Consider the following 23552-nt stretch of genomic DNA (forward strand, 5'->3'; position numbering starts at 1 on the left):
TATTGGGGGGCCGGTTTGTTAAGAGCTTTATACACAAATAGTAAAATTTTAAAATCAATCCTGAATGTGACAGGTAGCCAGTGGAGTTTGAATAAAATAGGGGTGATCGACTCATATTTGCGTGTCCCGGTGAGAAGTCTAGCCGCTGCCTTTTGAACTAGCTGTAGACGAGAGAGAGAGGCCTGAGATAGCCCAAAATAAAGTGAGTTACAATAGTCTAAGGCCATCCTTAAAAATATTCTTGTTTGCCGTAACCCGACCGACCCTGTCAATTAACCCAGCCAGCAGAGCCATGTGGGGCCCAAATGGGTTTGACCTGGGCTTGCTAACTGGGACCCAGCCAGTTTTGCACCCAGTTTCCATGTAGGCCCCACATGGATTTGCCCAGATGAAATGAACACTGCTTAGTGTGCACACTACAGGCTGTTTAATGTAACACTTAATCAGTGTTGGAGGTAATGAGATAATTAAGTGATTAAATAATGATTTTGTACAAGTGAAGAACACCTGCTGTTAACAAGCATAATCACTGAAGGAAAGAGAAACACAAGAACTACTTCCAGCCACAACCTTGGATGAAATCAACTGAAGATAAAATACATTAAATCTCTCAAGATCTGATTAAACAACTCCACAAACAGCATTACCAGCTTCACTTATTAGTAACCAGACTGACTTTATTTCTGTCAGACATCTACAGAAAAGAATTAAGAAGAGGCTTAGATGTTGATTACTTATTTGAAAGTAATAGTTTGATTTGATGTTACCATTGTGGCGATCAGTGTGTGCTTTAGTCAGGCTCTTGACTTTTTAACATTAGTTTTTCTCTGGCAGCTGTGTCTGTTTGTTATGGTGAGAACAGCAAGAGAAAATATAATCAGATGATGTAAGCTGATTGATAGTAAGAATATAATCATCATATATTGGCTTAACTCATTGATATTATATGGGAGGTTTAAATGGGTAGTCGGTTATTAATTCTGTTTTATTGTTGTGATTCTACAGCAAGGGCATAATATCATTTAATCAGAACATCAAATGATTTTTAACACACCATTTACATATTTTGGGCTCCTTGGGTTTTTTTTCGCACACAGACATCAAGAATCAGCATATGAATCTCAACAATGGTGACATGCTTCATGCTGCAATGCATTCTGGGAGCCATGGAGTATGATGCACTCAGAATGCATTGCACTATGAAGCATGTCACCATTGTTGAGATTCATATGCTGAAATCGTTTGATGTTCTGATTAAATTATATTATCCCCTTGCTGTAGAATCACAACAATAAAACAGAATTAATAACATACTACCCGTATAAAACTCCCACATAATATCAGTGAGTTAAGCCAATATATGATGATTATATTCTTATCATCAATCAGCTTACAGCATCTGACTACATTTTCTCTTGCTGTTCTCGCCATAACAAACAGATACAGCTGCCTGAGAGAAATTAATGTTAAAAAGTCAAGAGCCCGACTCAAGCACACACTGATCGCCACAATGGTAAGATCAAATCAAACTATTACTTTCAAATAAATAATCAACATCTTAACCTCTTCTTAATTCTCAATAAGAATTTCTGAAGACGTCTGACAGAAATAAAGTCAGTCTGGTTAGTAATAAGTGAAGCTGGTAATGCTGTTTGTGGAGTTGTTTAATCAGATCTTGAGATATTTAATGTATTTTATCTTCAGTTGATTTCATCCAAGGCAGTGGCTGGAAGTAGTTCTTGTGTTTCTCTTTCCTTCAGTGATTCTGCTTGTTAACAGCAGGTGTTCTTCACTTGTACAAAATCATTATTCAATTACTTAATTTTCTCATTACCTCCAACACTGATTAAGTGTTACATTAAACAGCCTGTAGTGTGCACACTAAGCAGTGTTCATTTCATCTGGGCAAATCCATGTGGGGCCTACATGGAAACTGGGTGCAAAACTGGCTGGGTCCCAGTTAGCTAGCCCAGGTCAAACCCATTTGGGCCCCACATGGCTCTGCTGGCTGGGAAGTAGCCTACCGACCCAATTATTTATTTTTTCCCCCTTTTAGGCCGACCGACTTGCCGGCTGAAACTTGTGTTAAGACCGACCGCTTTTTTGTAACTCTTCAAACAACTAATATAAATGCAATAAAATAATATTAGTTATTAAGTATTGTGAATATAAATTCCGTAGGCCTGCATATAAACATAAGCTATAGCAGTGTGATTTTTATTTCAAAATAAGAGATTTTTGTTTAACGGTAACACCAGTGACACAACTCCAGGGGACCACTACTTTCATTATAAATTTTATAATATGTATTCTGCATTTTTTTTATATATATCATTTACATAATATATTTGATAGTTATGTATACATTATTGTATTTTAAATGGTGTAAAAATCTGGTATTGTCCTCAAAATAAAGCATTTTCCCTCTGTACATGACTGTGGGGACGAGCACTTCTGTGGTGCTTGAAATTCTATATAATTCATAAAAATCAAATATTGCCACATTGATGGCTCAAGAGGGTGTAATTGTTCAAATAACATATTGTTTTATTTTAAAATGTAAAGAAATTGTAACCCTAAATTGTTTTTTAAGTGTAATATTTCTGTAAAGGCTAGGGACAGAAAAATGGACATTTTCATTTTCACCCTCTTACATTTTAGCTTAAATTGATATATTTAATGAAAGTAGCTAGATTAGTTACTATGTGTCATTAGCAATAGCCAATGTTATGTAAAAAAGACACAAAACCATTTATTTCAACAATTAATTTCAATCAGGCTTTGCCACAAAGGTAAAATGTGCATTCCATGCAAACAGCATCACAATCTCTTAGAGTCCAACCACTGTGCATAATACAAAACGAACAGAAGATTGTATTTGACTCATGCTGCATACACATACGCAATGACAAGAATTATGCCTACTGTACATATAGAGTTACAACTACGATTAGAGTTGTTTACATAAAATGTACCTCGTTTCTATTTTGCATTAAAAATGTTTGTGGCCCCTTTAAGAAATCCCTCTCTTCTCGCGATACTATTCACTTGTGCTGGACGCGTGCGCGCGACCAGAGAACGGCAGCCATTTTTCATTGTTCAGGAGAGCTCCATGACGGTGCGTGCATCGATCGGATTCTGTGTTATACGTTCTTCTTTCTTGGTAAATATTACTCCAATATCTTTAATATGCACAAATAAGTTGTGAAGCGAAGTTAAAAGAACATTTGATGTGTACATTTTTGCTTATAGATTTATTTGCAGCGCATGTGTGACGAGTGAACCTCGTGGTGATCGGACGGTAAAGGATTGGGTATGTACGTTTTATGGTTTATGGGGGAAATTACTGATGGCATGTTTATATGATAAATCTGTTAATGAGTTGAATCTATATTCTGTGATTATACAGTATAACTTTATGGTTAAATGCATATTTCTGGTTCTGCATGGCATGATTAAACGTTGGTTGTGGCTTTGTTAAAGTGCTTTTATTTCTCTTGTAACTTAGGCCTAAGTTACCTCAGCCACTGCAGTATTCCAGTTTGTGTTATCGTATTTAATTGTAGCCTAACATATTTTGGTTTGGAGAAATCAATTTAAATCTGACCAGTTGCAGTGTATTACACTGCATTTCAGTTTGAATTGAGTTAAGTATTCTGTGGATTTGGGCATTGATCCACTGGTTAAGCTTTTTGTGACATTTGATTGTCATCTTCAAATTTACTGTAAACTGTTTCTACAATTTCTTTTTTTTGTTTTTTTTTGTTTAACTAGTGAAATCTATTTTTTTTTCTTGTGAAATCTCTTCGACCAAGGCAAACTTTTTTCTTAATCAGACTTTTATCTGTTTAATTGTGCTTCCATTGACCGCTGTCACTTATTTTAAACAGCAGTCAGAATAAAACCCCAATTTCAAAAAGCATAGTTTGCTTCCGGTGTGTATTTCTGCAATTTCACCCGGTTGCATTTTTTGTCCTTTGTTTAATTTTACTGTGACTTATGTTGTTATTAATTTTACTGTGACTTATGTTGTTCTTATTAATATCACTCTCAATTAATTGTTTTCCAGCTGCCTTTAAGACATATTACACGACAGTGCGCAGGAGCTTCAGGTACAAACAACCAGATCTTGCATTGCAGGCGGAAGCTGTGGTGAATTCAGCTCGGAGTCGAGCGAGAAGAAAGACGGTAAGATTTATTAGATTAGATTCGTTTTTGGTCAATGTGACTATTTTTCAGGTGCATTAATAGATGTGTGTTGTCCATACGCAGTGCATTGCGCAGTATTGATTGTCTTTATTGGTTTTAACAGCTGCTAAAAGCGAGACAGAGTGTGCTAGCTGAGGATGAGGTGGGCCTTTGGAAGTGTGCTACCATAGACCTGATGTCTGATGAGGAAGACGGCATCGTCGGCGGGGTGTCTGGATGGATTGTGCGACCTCCGTCCTGTCGCAGCCAGGAGCTCACCGAGCTCTGTGCCACGCTGCAGTCGAGATTAGAGGCGACTCCAAAGTACAGGGCAACGCACCACAGACGTCTGCAAAATGGACCGAATTCAGACAGAATGCCGCTAGTTACCTGCAGCTGTATTTTGTCAGGCCTTGTGAAATGTAAGAATATTCAGTTTTTCATGATTTCATCAAAGCAAGAGGTCATGGGAGTGATGGCTATTATTTGTTTAATAATTGTAAATAATCCTGTAATTTACAGGAAGCAGTATGCCATCTTCACAACTCTGAGACAAATTGTGGGAGCTACGAACTGGATCAAGGTAAAAAAAATAAATAAAAGAATCTTACATTCTTTTATTTTTTTACTTTCATAAAAACTTACAAACATTTTAAAGGTAAGATTCAAAGAATATGCTTTCATTCTCTTGTATAAGAAAATAGATCCGTTATAGTTTACGATAGGGCTGGGCGATTTAAATCGCGATATTGTTATGCGCATCTCGTCAGTAAAGCCGGTTCCTTGATTAGTAGTAAATCACCATCACCTGCTTTCAGATGGAGCGGCATTTAGGGCTGAGGAGATAATTAAGTGATTAATTTAGTGATGATTGAGCATTATTGAAGACACCTGATGTTAACAAGCAGAATCGCTGAAGGAGAAAATCACAAATTGTAAGTTACCATTAAGGTGATGGGTGTTTGCTTTAGTTGGGATCTAGACCATTATATGTTTACTTTAATATTTACTGTTGTTTGTCTGCTGTTATTGATTTATAACAGTTAAATGAACAAAGTAAAATGTTATCTTATAGTGTTGGTTATGTTTTGACATAATCATGCTGTGATCTGAAAAAGGAAACTTATTGAGATAGTTTGGTTTAACTTGTTAGCAGCAGCTTTGTGATTCTTCAGCCTATGATTATCAGTACTTTACTTATAATTAAAAATATTTAATAAACTTTGTTCTGATCAAAAGACATTCAGATAAATTCATTTAAAACACAGACATCAATAATCAGCCTGTGAATCTCAACAATGGTGACAATAATAAAGCATGTTGCAGTGGCTGCCACCAATCACAACTCATTAATGGCTCCCATCATGCATTGCGGTATGAATAAATTATGATCTGAATTGTCTATGTAATTTACTTTTCCTAATTGAATATTCTGCTCCTCACCATTGTTGAGATGCATAGACTGAATCTTGACTTCTGTGTGTGCCTAAAAAAAAGATTTTTTTTTTTAAACAACTTTTAAGAAATCCTTTATATTATATCAAAAATTCTGGCCATCTATGCAGATTCACTAACCAACAACATAAATCGAAGTCAGAAAGAAGGATTTTAATGAGTTCAGTGATCAAGTTCAAATTATGATTGTCATAACATAACCAACACCATCAGATCACTTTTTTCTTTGTTCAACTGGTGATTATAATTCAGAAACAACAGACAAACAAAATCTAAAATTAATAATATATGGGTCAAGAGTCCAACTAAAGCAACCATTGATCGTCATAACGGTAACTTACAATTTGTGATTTTCTCCTTCAGTGATTCTGCTTGTTAACATCAGGTGTCTTCAATAATGTTCAATCATCACTAAATTAATCACTTAATTATCTCATTAACTTAAACACTCTTGAGCCACGGTTCGGGAGCAACCGAGCTCAGACCACCTCCTCCAGGTAGTCCCGGGTTCGGTACTCTAGTGCGCACCCGGGTCCGATGACAGCGTTCACATTAGCGATTTTTCATGCGAACCGTGCCCCGGTCCGCACTAAACTACCAGTGTGAAAGCGCCCTTAATTTAACACTGGAGTTTTTGCTGTGTACAGAGAGCCGTAGTTAACTGACAAGCTGAGCCATATCGCATTAATTATCGCTGGCGATACGTCTGCGATATTAATGCGATATGGCTCAGCTTGTCAGTTAACTACGGCTCTTTGTAGTAAATGCCGCTCCATCTGAAAGCAGGTGATGGCGATTTACTACTAATCAAGGAACCGGCTTTACTGACGAGATGCGCATGACAATATCGCGATTTAAATCGCCCAGCCCTAGTTTACGATCTTAATCATACATTTTGTTTCCACAGAGTAACCTCGCCTCATAACGAGGGCGTAACCTCACATTTACTCAGAGCTATGTCTGCAAGTCCAGATTTTCATGACGCTGATCATGACGACATTGTAACAGGGTGTCCGCGCGGTAGTAAAAGGTAGTAAAAGTAGTAAAAATAATCTACCAAAATTAAGGCCCTTGAAAGGTAGTAAAAGGTAACAAACGCAATTTGACTTGGTAGTAAATTTTTCATCACCACCTCAATATATGAGTTTCCATTTTTTTTGCTTAATATTTGTGTCTCCATATATTTTAACTTCATCTAGCATAATTAAAAAATATATATACGGTGCTAACAGGACCTGACGGGCTCGACATTAACGCTTGTCCGGGACAAGTGGATTTTTTGAAGGGACAAGTAAAAGAGAATTTTACTTGCCCGACCGGACAAGTAGCCTAATTAAACGTCAATAACAAAAAATGTATAAATAACTAGGGAATCACTAAAATGAGAGAATGATTCTGATTGTATTTATATTTATTGTAAGTTGCGATCGATAGTGGATGTATTAGGCTACTGACGGTAACAAGGTTGCGCTGTTGAGGCTCGCGCAGCCTCTCGAGGAGAAATCCAAACAAATGTAAACTCAGTTTAAACTCAGTTAACAACATAACGTTACTGCCAGTGCCAAAATTCAAAATGTGTTTTAATATTTTTAACATATGATACAGTTTAGCAACCTCACACGACGAGTGCTGTTTTCTTGAGTACCATCACGACTGAAAATGTGACATTGCTTTTGATACAACAGTTCAATAAACAGTTCAAATTAAGTTACTTACATTTTAGACACAATATTGACTGTTTTTGTTCTGTTTCAGCAGCAAAAATAGTTCCAAACGCATCTCACAGCAACACTTAACCGTGTTTCATTACTGAATGATTCAGCGTTTTGAACGAATTGGCTGAGTCAAAGATTCAATGTCCCATTCATAAACATGTCTCATTCTTGAATGAATCAGTTGTTTGAACGAATCGTTTGAATGAATGACTCAATGACTCGCTCATTAAGACGGTCGCCTGACGCCTCCTACTGGCGGTTTACTTTCATGTTTAAAAGTATCATTCTTTCCAACGTTTCTTATTTGTATATTCAAAAATATTTTAAACGATCTCATATTCATAACATTATTTAATGCAGTTGTACATTTTCAGTGTAAATGATTTAATTTGATCAGCCCTTCCTAGGGTAACAACAGCCCTATATTATCTTATTAGGCTATTCCAATTTAATCTATTGAAAAAATTTAAAACTAAAGATTAAGCATACATTGAATAAGATTTGGGGGGTGGGGGGTGGCCCTTTAAAGGTGCAGATATGACAATATGCAGATTTAAATATATCAGAGCTGATTTATCACAGATGAGGATATTTCTTCAGAATAAATTATATTTACAGCACACACACACCAAAAACATTCCGGACAAGCAACTTTTTTACTCGGACAAGTGAATGACACATTTACTTGTCCAGAGGACAAGCACATGAAAAGGCTTAATGTCGAGCCCTGAGTGAGTCGGAGTTGATAGCAATGACAAAGTGCCAAGGTTATTATTCACCTTATTAGGGCTAAGGGCTATGGTTAGGATAACTCAAGGGCTAGGGTTAAGATAAGGACAACTGAAACTCAACTCGACACTACAAAAAAAAACATAATTGACAATGACAATAGGCCTACTTAATGATAACAATTAAACATTAGTGTACCTAATATGTATGATGGGTGTGACAGTGTCACACTTATACCTTATCCGATTGTTAAGTCTGACGTCACCCGTGACGTTTAGCCTTTTCCGGGTCCAAGCGCTCCTCTCGTCCAGAAATAACAATGGTGGAACCTGTAAATTTATTTACGATCACGTCCTTCTTAGTGAGGCACCTTTGGCGGTCAAAAAGGGTTTAAATTCCTTTAACACCAACAGAGTGGTTAGTGTAGCTCATCACTCAGGTGGCATAATTAAGGGTAGAGTCAATGAAAAAGAAGATTTACGAGGTTGAAGTGAGTTAGCTCGGGACACGGGACACAGCACTGCGGCATTGTAAAAACACTCAATAATAACCAAAACACTAGCGAAAGCGGTAGGTAGGTAGAGAGGACCTGGACTTTGGACCCGGAAAGAGTATTATCGGAGAGTGGTTACGTCACGACTTAACAACCGAATAGTAAGTAGTAAGTGGTGCTTTACATACCCCGCCCACCCCACCACACCCCCAAAAAAAGGGCTGCTGCTTGATGTCGTGATGGTAGTAAAAAATATTGTGGAGGTGGTAAAAAAGGTAGTAAAAGGTAGTAAATTCATCTCTATGATTCCTGCATATACCCTGTGTAAGTAACTTTTACTATTTTCTCCTTGTTTCATTTTACTGTGACTTGCGTTGTTTTTATTCATATCACTCTCATTTAATTGTTTTCCAGCTGCCTGTAAGACATACTACGAGACAGTACGCAGGAGCTTCAGGTACAAACAACCAGATCTGGCGTTGCAGGCCGAAGCTGTGAAGAGTTCAGCTCGGAGTCGAGCGAGAAGAAAGAGGGTAAGATTTTTAGTCAATGTGACTATTTTTCACGTGCATTAATAGATGTTTTGTGTCCATACACAGTGCATCACAGTACTGATTGTCTGTATTGGTTGTTTTTACAGCTGCTAGAAGCGAGACGGTGTGCTAGGTGAGGATGACGTGGGCATTTGGAAGTGCGCCACCATAGATCTGATGTCCGATGAAGTTCAACCACCAGCCAGGAGCTCACAGAGCTCTGTGCTACGCTGCAGTCGAGATTAGAGGCGACTCCTAAATACAGGGCAACGCACCACAGACGTTTTCAAAGTGGATCGAATTCAGAGAGAACGCCGCTAGTCACCTACAGCTCCGAAGATGAAAACAGACACTGAGCTTCCAATTTGTTGTGTGTGCAGATGATCTATGCTTTGTACATAGGTGTATATTGTTTTGTGTCTGTGCTAATAAAGCTCTTTCTTTGAATAAACCGCATGTCCCTGGCAAATTTTCCATTCCTTTATAAATTCATGTCCTTGATGGTAATAATAGTGTAGTCCATAGGTTAACAATGACATGAATATACCACAGAATAGCATATTATGAATATAAAAAAATAATTTATATATTATTATTTATATGAATATTATAATTTTTTGAATTTTTAATGAGCGATGGTGGCCAATAGTAACAGATCTGCCAACCAATCACGAGTGATTTTTCTTGTTTAAACCACGTGGGTTCAACCAATAGTGAGTGAGGAAATTCAAGCCTTTCTCTGGCGGGAGCTGCTATTCATATGGTAATTAGAGCCATTCACACCTCCGGCGCGAGCGCTCTGCATACGTCATGGTTCGTTTCCGACAATATTCGGCACAGACGAACCATTTACAGCCAGTTCACAGGCTGTAAATTGTCGTTAACTGCCGAAAATTAGGGAGATTTACGGCCGTTTACGGGGTCGGATTTTGTGTTATCAGTTCAACTGTTCAACTGATTTTGGACTTCTGTTAGTTTGTCAGTCGCTCTGGTGCTGTGGTGGAAGAACCGAACAATAGCACTGCATTTCTCCAAGCTGGACTCAATACTTGTGTCAGCCTTAATGGAGTCCTTCACAATGAGGTTGAGTGTGTGAGAGAAACAAGGAATATGTTTCCAACCAGTTTTACGCACAGCAGAGACCATATTGGCTCCATTGTCTGTAACAACTGCATGAACCTTACTGGTGATGCCCCATTCATCAGTTATTTTTGTGAGGAGTTCAGATATATTATCTGCTGTGTGCTGCACAGCTACATGGATTGTTGTAAGATTGCAAGACTGCATCTGCCAGTCCTTGTCAATAAAATGTCCTGACAGAGTCAAATAAGCTTCGGTGGTTCTTGCAGTCCACATGTCGGTTGTTAAAACCAGACTGCTTGCTGATTGTATGGAGTCCTTTACTGTTTTTTGTGCTTGCTCGTACAGTTTGGGAATTTCACCTGTCATCATGGATTTCCGACAAGGGATCTGGTATCGGGGATCCACCACCTTCATAAAATGCCGGAAACCTTGATCCTCTACCATTGAAATGGGTTGTAAGTCCTTCACAATCATTTTGGCCAGGCCCATTGTGATAGCACGTGCTCTTTGAGACTCACCTGAAAAGGATAAAGTTTTCACGTCACTTTCCAATTAACTGTCATATCTGAAGCTGCAGAAGTTTGTGATATATAATTAATGAAATATGAAATTATGGTTTCCAAATGTAAGAAATCATGTTACAGATTAAAACCAATATCCCAACATCATAGTTTTTAATATTTTCTTTTCAATGGAAAAAATAAAACTGTCATGCAAAGATGAAAAATCCCCAAAATTGTATCTCATATTTTCTTATCTTGTTTTAATACTCTGAGCCAGCAATTTTCAACTTCTGTAAATTCCCCTTTAAGGTGTGGAAATTATTTGAATTTCAGATAATTATTTAAACAAAATATTCAGTAAACATTACTAAAAACCAAGGCCTAGGCTAATCAACAACTAGACAGTAACGTTACTGGATATACTTATCCCCTTCACCTGAAGTGTCTGTTAAAATTAGATTGTGATCGTAATATTTATAGACTTTATCACTCCACTGTCAAGTCAGTACCTGGATACACTTGGCTATTTTGCAGACTCTCGTGCAGGGTCTTCTGCCGGACTGCGGGTGGTGCAGGAGACTGGACTTTCACAGCAGCCTCTGCCTGTCTTTTTTCAAGCTCACTGTGGGTCTCGGGGTGCGTCGTCTTTAGATGTTTGAATAAATTGCTTGTGTTGCTGCTGTGGGAAACTTTTTTATCACACACTTGGCACCTTGCCGTGAGTTTATCGACTGGTGAAAAATAACACCACACCACGCTTCGTTTTTTGTCTGCCATATTATATGCTTCTTAGTTCTTTCCCTCCGACTCCCGCTTTCGTGCTGGGCTGGTGGCCTTGGTTGGCTGGCTCAGCTGTGTGTGTGTGTCGTTGTCGGCTGTGACGCTCAACAATGACGCTCGCTCATTCGCTCGTCTCCTGTCACGTGACATGGACCAGCTCAATACGCCGCCAGGTACAGCCAGGGGTGTCCCGGCACATAGTAATTTAAGGAAGTAATCTAAAACAGCTGAAAGTGATACATATTACAATTAGTGATACAATTATAATTTTTTAGTTTATATCGATATTTTTTTAAGGAAATCGATGCCAAATGAGTAGCGCGAGGATATCGATCTATCGATACTACAGGATCGATACGCCCATCCCTAAGACAGTTGGTTAATTTAAGACAGTCGGTTTCTGCAAGTGAAATTAGTTAACTAGAGTTTTAGTGCATTTTTACAGTAACATACTGTACCATTAACAGTAAATTATTGTACCAATAAATGTACCATTTTACTGTAAAAAACCCCGGTAAGGTCTAACAGTGTATGGTTACTGTGGTAAAAGCATGGTAAGTGTTGTGGTTACTGTGCATTTACAATAAGTACCACATTAAAACTACAAATAGTGTGGTAAAAGCATGGTAAGTTTTGTGATTACTGTCTTTTTACTCCACTTATCACAGTAAAACTAATGTTACTGTGGTAAAAGCATGGTAAGTGTTGTTTTTACTGTGCTTCTACTACAAATACAACTTTGAAACTAATTGTACTATTTTTAATCTGATATGAATATCTAGGCCTATAGCACGTCACGTGACAGGCAGTGTTAATCACCCTGTTTTGAATTAGAAAGCAATGAAACGCAAAGTCTCAGTGGAGATGACAGATATAATGGCAGATTAATATCGACAAACAGAAAAGACATGATATCACACATTATTAGGACAGCGTATTTAGGTATTTACTATGTATTTACTTACCAACATCTGACACACGTGAACTGATGCCAAAAATCGCGATGTGTTCGGAACGAGACTTCTTCAGCGCGATTTCCTACTGATAAAATATAATTTTAAAAATATCAATAAACAGCAAAGCAATCCAGCTTCCCTGGCAATAAGACCGAAATAATAACATTAAAAAAATACATAAAAATACATAAGATCTCGTGAATAAATGTTGATTAAACAGCTTCTCTGCTGCAGCCGACAGGTAGAAAGAATCGTGTTGTTATCACGAAAGACGCTTCCCATTGGAAATACATTAGTTTAAAAAACGTGCTGGTATTACGAAAATAGCGAAATAAACGTGTCCGTGGCACGAATCAATAGATTAAATTACGTGACCATATCACGAACTGCCGTGAGACTGGGTTGGCCGGCGATACCAGCTCGCTTTTTTTTTATCAGTGTAAAAGAAACTCATAAATACTCTGTTGACTTTGATTTTCCATAGGAGTTTCATACATCAATCGATTCTGTTAAATGTGTATTATTTTTGTGTATACTCACAATAAAAACAAAGTGTTGTGCTTTTTGCCAAATAAAGAAAAATAAACACGAAGCGAGTTCTGCCTTCTCTCTGTCCGTGTAGTCCATTCTGAAACGCGTTCGAAAATGAACTAACTCAGCGAATACTCAGTCAAACAGACATACAGACACACAGGCATGAAGCTTGAATTCTCTTCTTTTAAATGAAGTAATTTATATAAAAAACAAATATTCTGTAATACAGATTCATTCATGTAATCTGTAAGAAAAGAGCGAGATGTCAGTCGTTCTCATCTCATCTAATTACTTGTAATGTTACTCCACCCTCGGAGAGTGCGTGCTATTCAAACGCAAATGACTGAGCAATCCGTGCAAACTGTGAACGCCCCCATATCAGATCGAGAAAACAAGTTGAATCAGATCATTGTAGCCTGCTTGTTTACACCGGCTCACAGCCGCTGTGAGGAATAATAATAATGGAAAATGTCCCTCAGAAGTGCGGGTATATCGAGGAGCGAGCTGAGGAATGGTGTAGTAAGTTTTTTTCCTTCTCACGTGAATCGGGTTTCTGTTTATGAATGAATGAACGGCAGAGATGCGCGCTGTTTACCACAGCTCACAAAAAGAGTTTAAATTTAAATCGCGTGTGTGAATGAATGATGATGTTTTAGCAAACTGTATTGCTATACTGAGATGAGTAAAATCGACTGAAATATGTTGAAATAAAGTGTCTAGGTTTTGACATAAATGCAAATATAAATGTAATTTTACAAAATATTATCGATTTTCAAATACTGCTGTATTGAATGAACAGCTTTTAGCAAACTCTATTGCTTTACTGAGATGAGGAAAAATATAAAAAATTATCAAAAATAAAGTCATCAAATAATACGTTTTGTATACTTTAGTTTTTAAAAAGAAAGATTACACTTGAATTGTTGTAATTGTAATCTTTTTAATAAAATATATATATTTATAAGGTAGATGTAAACAAGTAAATATAATTTTTTTCTTTAAATAATTTGTATTGTGTTTTATTAGTGACAAATTTGGGGAGAGGATAAATATTCCAAAACTGAAAATACAGTATGAGAATTAACTGCACAATTACTAGACATGTTTACCTTGGATATTATACAATTTGCAAGCACAATTTGTGAACCAATTTGGTAGTGTATATATATATATATATATATATATATACATACACGTGTGTATATATATGAAGAGTTCAGATGCAAAAGCCTCTAAATGCCATCTGAAATTTTCTTCTAGAATGATAATTTTTATGAAGCTTGTATATTTAAGTTAGCTATAGGTGACACACCTGAATGAATGGCTCATTAAGTATGCAGGGGCATTGTCTAATCAGGTGTGAACTACTAAATAAGCATGATCGTTTACGCCCCATCCGCATATTGGCTTTCCAAACTAAAAGTGTTTCGCAAAACTTAAATCAATGTATCGTTTTATGTGAATGATTAGGCAGGATGATTTTCACATCATTTTGAAGAAAAAACTCTAGGCGAGGACAATTAGTCAAAAGTCTTATTGACATATATTTACTATGTGTTTTGTGGCCTTATTTCAGAAACTTTAGTTTTTAGTTTTTTCAATAACCATGCATAAACATTATTCTCTCAAAAATGAAAACATGTACATACATGTGGCTCACATATTATGGAAGTCCTGTTTGTGCTAAATAGAGTGTAATTTTTTTTTGCCATTGATATGTTTATAAGCAACTGAAAAAAAGCACAAATGTCAGGGCATGTCAGAACATCTCAAGGACCCCCAAAACACCCCAGACTCCAGAGGGTTAACTCACTGATATTATGTGTGAGGTTTATACAGGTAGTATGTTACTCACTTTTATTGTTGTGATTCTGCAGCAAGACATCCAGCAGAGTTAAATCAGAACATCAAATTATTTTTAAAACACCATTTACACATGTTGGACTCCAACAAGTTGTACTTGCACACAGACATCAAGAATCAGCATATGAATCTCAACAATGGTGACATGCTTCATGCTGCAATGCATTCTGAGTGCATCATACGAAACTTATCCATGGCTCCCAGAATGCATTGCAGCATGAAGCATGTCACCATTGTTGAGATTCATGATTCTTGATATCTGTGTGCGAGTAAAACTCACAGGAGCTCAAAATGTGTAAATGGTGTGTTAAAAAACATTTGATGTTCCGATTAATCTGTGCTGGATCTCTTGCTGCAGAATCACAACAATAAAACAAAATGAATAACATATTATCTGTATAAACCTCACACATAATATCAGTGAGTTAAGCCACTACATGATGATGATTATATTCTCATCATCAATCAGCTTAAAGCATCTGACTACATTTTCTCTTGCTGTTCTCGCCATAACAAACAGACACAGCTGCCAGAGAAAAACTAATGTTAAAGGTCCCGTTCTATGTGATCCCATGTTTCAAACTTTAGTTAGTGTGTAATGTTGTTGTTAGAGTATAAATAATATCTGTAAAATTATAAAGCTCAAAGTTCAATGCCAAGCGAGATATTTCATTTAACAGAAGTTGACTTCAAAAAACGGCTGGATTGGACTACACCCCTCTACTTCCTGCATTAATGACATCACCAGAACCGTGTTTAGACTAACCTCCGCCCACAGGAACACAGGCGTATTGATGGCGAAATGTCAACAGACGGTTGATGTTTACCTATAATCGGATACCGCAAAAGTTTAATTCGAAGTTGTTAGTTTGCTCTGTCCATTTCACCACGGACTGTTTTTCTAACCTGGGATAATATCAAGCAGGCTTCTCTCAGCGTTTCATATTGACGAAGGGGGAAATTTCAACTATATTCCAGCAAGCGGTAAGTACAAGTAGTGATTTAATATGGAAGTAGCGATCAACTTCACATCGTTTCTCTTAGTAGGATGAAAATAATCTTACTTAAACTGTGATTAATATACAGAAAGCGATCAAAGAACAACCCCTTTCCAATCGTCCAAGCTGTCAATCACACAGCGCGAGTTTAATATGGACACTTGCCAAAACTCGTTATGAAATCAATGACGCTGTTACACTGCACAACGAAGCTCTTACTGTATTTATATGCCTCATGTTTGCATTGGTGAAATCATTAGTGAGTGCTGAAACTGCGTTGCAATGATAAGATCTTTTTTCACGCGATCAACAGGCTGTCATCTGCTCAATGCTCGTCACTGCAATTTTTTATGTGATTGAAATAGATCTAAATACTTTAAAAACTTCTCACGATTCGTTAATCCCGATAGCTGTAATAGTAAAAACGTATAATAGCTGTAATAGTAAAAGTTTTCCAGATAGTTTCACATGTAATGCCAGATATTTCATATGCAAGCATTTCAGCCAATCACAGCACAGGGCGTTTACGCTGAAGTCTCTCAGCAGACACGCCCCTTCAAACAGAGTGTTCAAACCAGGGAATGAAATCAGGCTAGGAAATATGCCTTTTATTTCTAAATTACAACAATTTTTGATCTAAAAAACATACTAACATTATAAGGGCACCCCTGGAAACATGATAAAATAATAAAAATAATCCATGGAATGGGACCTTTAAAAAGTCAAGAGCCTGACTAAAGGACACACTGATCGCCACAATTGTAACATCAAACCAAACTATTACTTTCAAATAAATAATCAACATCTTAACCCTCTGGGGTCTGGGGTGTTTTTGGGGTCCTTGAGATGTTCTGACATGCCCTGACATTTGTGCTTTTTTCAGTTGCTTATAAACATATTAATGGCAAAGGTGTAAATTCACTCTATATAGCACAAACAGGACTTCCATAATATGTGAGCCACATGTATGTACATGTTTTCATTTTTGAGAGAATAATGTTTATGCATGGTTATCGAAAAAACTAAAAATTAAAGTTTCTGAAATAAGGCCACAAAACACATACTACATATGTGGCAATAAGACTTTTGACTAATGGATGTCATCGCCTAGTGTTTTTTCTTCAAAATGATATGAAAATCATCCTGCCTAATCATCCACAAAAAAACGATACATTGATTTTAGTTTTGTGAAACACTTTTAGTTTGGAAAGCCAATATGCGGATGGGGCGTAAACGCTCCAACAGCATCATGCATATTTAGTAGTTCACACCTGGTGAGACTACGTCCCTGCATACTTAATGAGCCATTCATTCAGGTGTGTCACCTATAGCTAACTTAAATATACAAGCTTCATAAAAATGATCATTCTAGGAGAAAATTTCAGATGGCATTTAGAGGCTTTTGCATCTGAACTCTTCATATATACACACACACATATATATATGCATGCACATACATACTTTATAATCTTTTCAAAACTAGTCAACGTCTTTCAAAACTAAAGTATACATTTTATCATACGTATTTCAAAGTAAAGGATTCATTAGTTAGTTTATGACTTTATTTTTAGAAAAAAATACATACAGTATATATTCCTCATCTCAGTATAGCAATAGAGTTTGCTAAAAGCTGTTCATTCAATACAGCAGTATTTGAAAATCGATCATATTTTGTAAAATTACATTTATATTTGCATTTATGTCAAAACCTAGACACTTTTAAACATCAAAAGGACATTTATTAATATGTATTCGTGTCAAAATGACAAATAAACAGATTTTCCTATTCAATTTTGCATGGAAACGCTTCCAAGACGCTTGCGTGTCGCGTGAAAAATAGGCGTCGGTTCTATTTCTAGAATGCACGCGTTTTCCACGCCTGAGACGCGCGTCTCACACAGGCAGTGTGCAAACTCTAAACTGTTAACATGGGAGCCGAAATAAAAACGGACACGCCACGCAGCTGAGACAACGCCACGCATCCAGTGTTTCACCGGCCTTATCCAGCGGATGTGGGCGTTTCACAGGTTTGTATGGATCGCCTCACATTTGCGTTTGAATAGCGCGGTGTCCGTAGGCGGAGTCACATTAAAACTTAATTAGCTGAGATGAGAACGACTGACATCTCTCTCTTTACATACATATTATATAAACTGTGAATATTTGTTTTTTATAAAAATTACTTCATTTGAAAGAAGAGAATTCAAGCTTCATGCCTGTGTGACTGTATGCCTGTTTGACTGAGTATTCGCTGAGTTACAGTTCATTTTCGGACGCGTTTCAGAATTGACTTCACTGACGGAGAGTAGGCAGAACTCGCATCATGTTTATTTTTCTTTATTTGGCGAAAAGCACAACACTTTGTTTTTATTATGAGCATACACAAAAAAAAATACACACTAAACAGGATCGATTGATGTATAACACAAGCATATAAGATAAAAATTCATATTTAAAAAAAAAAAAAATTTGCACTCATACGGGAAAAAAACGAGCCTATCGCGCCGGCGCGATAGCCGACCTCAGGGGGTTAACCTCTGTTAATTCTTAATAAGAACTTCTGTAGATGTCAGTCTGGTTACTAATAAGTGAAGCTGGTAATGCTGTTTGTGGAGTTGTTAAAATCAGATCTTGAGAGATTTGATGTATTTTATCTTCAGTTGATTTCATCCAAGGTTGTGGCTGGAAGTAGTTCTTGTGTTTCTCTTTCCTTCAGTGATTCTGCTTGTTAACAGCAGGTGTTCATCAATAATGCACAATCATTATTCAATCACTTAATTATCTCATTACCTCCAACACTGATTAAGTGTTACATTAAACAGCCTGTAGTGTGCACACTAAAGGCGGGCGTACACGGTGCGAATTCTTACGGTCGGAAGATCGTATGTCCACGCACACTGTACGAGTGAAAGTAGCCGAAAATCGTACGGACGCAGTGATATACGACACGATTTTACGACCTGCCGAATTCCGAAGAAATCGCACGAATTTCCGCGCCGAAAGCATGGATTCAGATGAAGAGATTGCTTTCTTTGTGGCAGCAATAGCTTGCGAAGGAATGAAAAAGAAAAGAAAAAGGAGGGAATGGCAAAGAGTTTGGTTGAAGAGCAGAGAACAGCATGGACTTTCTGTTCTTTAAAAACAACTTGAGGTGAGTGTATTTCTGTGTATGCATCACTGATGTTGACATGTGGTCGTGGAAGTTGCGAGAAAGTATATACTACTACAACCATAGCGTGTCACGCACGTTTGTGCAAGTTGTAACGTCGTTTTTATATTTAAACCAATTTAATTGCTGGATAGTTAGGTATTATTGTATACGTGCTGTAATTGCAGGCCAAATGTTTGTATTGACATACGGAATAGCCTACATATCAAGCTGCATGCTGAATATGTATACACACACATATATATATATATATATATATAAAATGCATAATATGCAGAATACATATTTTATTGTTGTGGGAGAACACTGATGCAGAGTCATGGTGGCTCCAGTCCTTTTGCTATATGGGACATTCTACCAGAAACGTACATTATCTGTCCTTGAATTGTTACAGTGAATAAAAAAGTATTTCATCCAAAAATTTCTAAAACTGCCTCATAGTTGATTTCTGTGAGTTGTTCTGTAAAGGAATATGTCATTCATTAGGTTCTCAGATATTTTTTTCTTTATTAAAAACACTTTTGAAAATTACAAATCATGTCCATGCCCTTGTCCTCAGCCAAATTGGAGCTACAGCTTTCATAGTTTTGTTATGCTACAAACTGTTATTTAAAAAAAAAAAACTCATCAATAACAAGTTTAAGCTGTTATCATTCACATCAACTGATCAAAAACATAAAATTATATATAAATTCTACAAATAAATTCTATTTTACAACTGTCCCCATGTTTTGGTCAGTCCTGTCACGTTTACATAAAACTCTACATAAAATGTGTGAAATACACCTTTAAGGGTATCACTCAGAGGAAGTGACATCATTTGACCCAGGTGAAGCTTACATTGATTAAGGCTGAATTGTTTCATTGAATTGTATGATTTTAAGCTTGTTTTTGTATGTTTTTTTTAGGAAGACGAGCTAAAGGGTCAGGCCCTGTCACGGTTAAACATTCCAGAAAATAATGAAAATGTTTTAAATCCAAAACATGTCTAAAAAGGTTATTGAAATTCCTTGCTTGCATGTTAACAGTTTTTATGCTAGCATGCTAGCAGGCTGAGTAATGGCAGTTTACAATGGCCAACCGTCAGGCCCTGTCACATCAGGCCCTGTCACATTCCTGTGTGACACGGCCTTACAAATTAATGTTATTGTTCTTTTTTATTACATTTATTGCATATGTTATGTATTTAACGCATGCAATAGTAAAATGAAGGCCAAGGTGCTTGATTTTTATACAACTGTGGCCATGGAAGTGATTTAAACACCTAAATTCAATTATTTGGAGGGCTGTCCCAATACTTTTGGCAATATTATGTATGTCCTTGGCTGAATTTTACCATAGTCTAATATTACTTTAACATTAAAATTATAATAATAATTTAAAAAAGAAATGCCAATCAAAACTTAAATAAAGAACACAAAACATAACTTTTTCTGCATCATCCAAATCCATAAAGTCAGTCCTGTCACAGTACCGTCAGTCCTGTCACGCCATGGTCAGTCCTGTCACACAGGAAATTATGATAAAAGTGTACTATTTGAGGAAATATTAATTAATTAATCTCTTTAACTGTGTAGATGAAGGTGGGGGTATATATCCACTACTATGTTTTTATAAAAATCTCCTATGTAAAGGTAGTTATTTTACAACTATATGAGTGCCTGCGGGTATTCTGTGATTTTGTGTACTACAGTTGACCGAAAAGTTACTTATATTTCTTAAAGGAATTATAAAACCATGTTAGATACAATCAGGGACATCATCATGTGATCAATAAGAAAATGCTATCTGTATCAAAGAAATTCATTAGGAAACCATTCTAACATATACAAATTTGTCTGTGACAGGGCCTGACATTTTAGGGGTGAAATGCGTATAAAAATGTATTTTATTTAATCATAAAAACATGCTGAGATGGGATGATATGCGTTTCTCATAGTTTAACATGTCCTCCATATGTCTCAACGTTCAGATTTAAGAAAAATATATTTTTTTCCCCAAGATTTTTTAAAGTGGAAATGTACGTTTCTGGTAGAATGTCCCATATGCTTAGCTGCTATATCACTACAATGTGAATGGAATTGCATAAAATGCAATGTGTAATTGACGAACTTATTCTACAGATGAATGAACTGCGGGGCTTCAGGGAGATATTACGGGTCACTGTAGATGATTTCTACGAGTTACTGTCCCTGGTTGAGCCTTTCATTACCAAAACAAACACAGTCATGAGGAGGAGCATCAGTGCCAAAGACAGATTGTCAGTGACATTGAGGTTTCTGGCCACAGGTAAGTTTGTAACATGTACAAAATGTGTGTGTGTGTGTGTGTGTGTGTGTATATTTTTTTATTCACTTTATTTTTTATATCAGTATGTGTATGAAATGTGTTGTACAAATGAATCACCTGTGCTTTGCCCCATACACAACTGAATGTTCTTTACTCCTTTTTATTTATTGTAGGAGAGTCCTTTAAGTCACTTGGCTTTCAGTTTCGGATGGGAAGCAAGACTGTTGGTAGAATTGTAGAAGAAACATGCGACGCTCTACACCGCACTATTAAAGCTGCCGTCGGCAAGTCTGGCAGATTGGGTCGATTAGCCAAAATGTTGAATGTTTACAACTCTCATGCCCCTCCCCACTACCAGCGAGCACCCTCCCATCGAGGTCGTGCTCGTCAGTGCGTCACTGTGCGTGTGTAACGTTACCTGATTTTCTGTGAACGCGTCCGTCTCTTCAGCATCTATCAACACCATGGACTCGGAGGTAGGCTGCCCTGGCTAATCTATCCATAGATAGCAATAACCGAGAAATTGGAAGCTTGTTAGTAGATTTTCTCTCCGCCATCACGCTTCATGCAATCTCCAGGCGAACTTCAGGCGTGGCGTGTGCATGTGATATTAACGTGCGCGAGTGAGGGGGGATCTGTGGCGTGTGCACGACCTGTGATTGACAGTCAGATATCACACCCCCCTGCGCTGATTGGACCTGATGAAGCGGGAGCGCTGGATTTTTGCAAAACAAATAACACGCTCCAGGTGGAGTTAGAAGCTCGGGTTTTTTTCTAAAACCACCTTATTTATGTTGTTCTGTCGGATTATAGTGTCGATTACACTGAATATGATCAAAAAAATGTTGCCGACGGCAGCTTTAAGAAGGATTATTTGAAGGTTTGCAATCATATGCAAAAAAAAAAATATATATTAATGTTTATAACAGAAAACTTGACTAAGTATTGTCCGATTATTTTCACTATAAAATAAAATGAAATACCACTATTACACTTATTTTAAGGGTAACACTTTACATTAAAGTTTCATTTCTCAACAGTAGTTAAGAATACTTCTAAAACTATTAATTTTAGTTTTAACATTCACTAAGACATTACAATTCAATGTTGTATTTGTTAACATTAATGCACAGATCAAATACAATAAAAACAATGAAATTTTTACTAAATAATGTTTAATAAACATGTTAATAAACACTGTAAAAAATATATTGTTCACTGTTATCATGTTAGCTAATGCATTATCCAATGTTAACAAAACATTAGATTAAGCATCGTCATTTACATTGATGTTACATATAGCGGGATGTGCTTCTAGGAATCATACTGATTATGCAATTTTAAAGCATCTCAAACTAGCTGTGTGCTGATAATCTGATAATGTCATGTTTACAGACACCAACTTCTGAGGACGAGTGGAGGAAAATTGCTGAAGGGTTTGACCAGAAGTGGCAATTCCCTCATTGCCTTGGCGCAATAGATGGAAAACACATCTTTATTCAGCCCCCAGCCAACAGCGGCAGCACATTCTACAACTACAAGTCCAGGTTTTCCATCCTGTTGATGGCTGTAGTGGATGCAAACTACAAATTTATTTACACAAATGTGGGAGTTCAAGGCAGAGTTTCAGATGCAGGTTTGTTTGCGCAGTCTGATTTGCCTTAGATGAAAGAAAATTAAACCTTCCTCCTGCTGAGGCTCTACCCAACACCAACATCATCATGCCATATGCTTTTGTGGGAGATGAAGCTTACCCTCTGAGGAATGACCTGCTGAAGCCGTACCCACACAGACGACTACAGCCTGAACAACGCATTTTCAATTATAGACTATCACGTGCAAGACGTGTTGTGGAAAATGCTTTTGGAATTCTCGCAAACCGACTCCGGGTGTTCCGCACAACCATCTGCCTTGATCCGGACAAAGCAGTGACAATCACTTTGGCAGCACTGTGCCTTCACAAATTCTTGCGCGACAAGCAATCAGATGCCTACCTTCCACCTGGCCTGACTGACTGGGTGGACGAGAACCATCAGCTCCACGATGGGGCATGGAGACAAGAGAGAACCCTGCAGTCTGTGACATTGGGAGGAGGAAAAAACCCAACATTAGCTGCCAAAGAACAACGTGACTGCCTTAAAGGTTACTTTGTCTCCCCGGCTGGCTGTGTACCATGGCAAGACCAGTATGTCTAATGGATAAACTGAAAACACTTCACTGTCAATATTAGTTTTTATTGTATTTAATTTTTTTGTTAGCAACAT

General features: G+C 37.2%; 2 protein-coding genes and 1 long non-coding RNA gene across 4 annotated transcripts in view; 2 read left to right on the forward strand and 1 right to left on the reverse strand.

The window, feature by feature from the left end:
• LOC309502917 (GTPase IMAP family member 5-like) overlaps positions 1–23552 on the reverse strand; it is a gene marked incomplete at its 3' end in the record, with an annotated part of 149437 nt that overhangs the window by 78460 nt on the left and 47425 nt on the right. The window lies entirely within an intron of this gene.
• The window catches only part of LOC309497856 (uncharacterized protein), a 606947-nt gene that overhangs the window by 67116 nt on the left and 516279 nt on the right, over positions 1–23552 (forward strand). The gene's annotated exons all lie outside the window — the stretch shown is intronic.
• Positions 2886–9559, forward strand: LOC309503081. Of its 2 annotated transcripts, XR_014207494.1 has the most exons (8): positions 2886–3163; positions 3253–3313; positions 4070–4188; positions 4313–4610; positions 4711–4771; positions 6551–6644; positions 8995–9113; positions 9221–9559. It is a non-coding gene; the product is annotated as an uncharacterized lncRNA (long non-coding RNA). The 2 variants fall into 2 exon arrangements; XR_014207495.1 differs by having other exon boundaries at positions 2888–3313.

Source organism: Leuciscus leuciscus, assembly GCF_965113295.1.
Source record: "Leuciscus leuciscus genome assembly, chromosome: 1".
Lineage (NCBI taxonomy): Eukaryota > Metazoa > Chordata > Actinopteri > Cypriniformes > Leuciscidae > Leuciscus > Leuciscus leuciscus.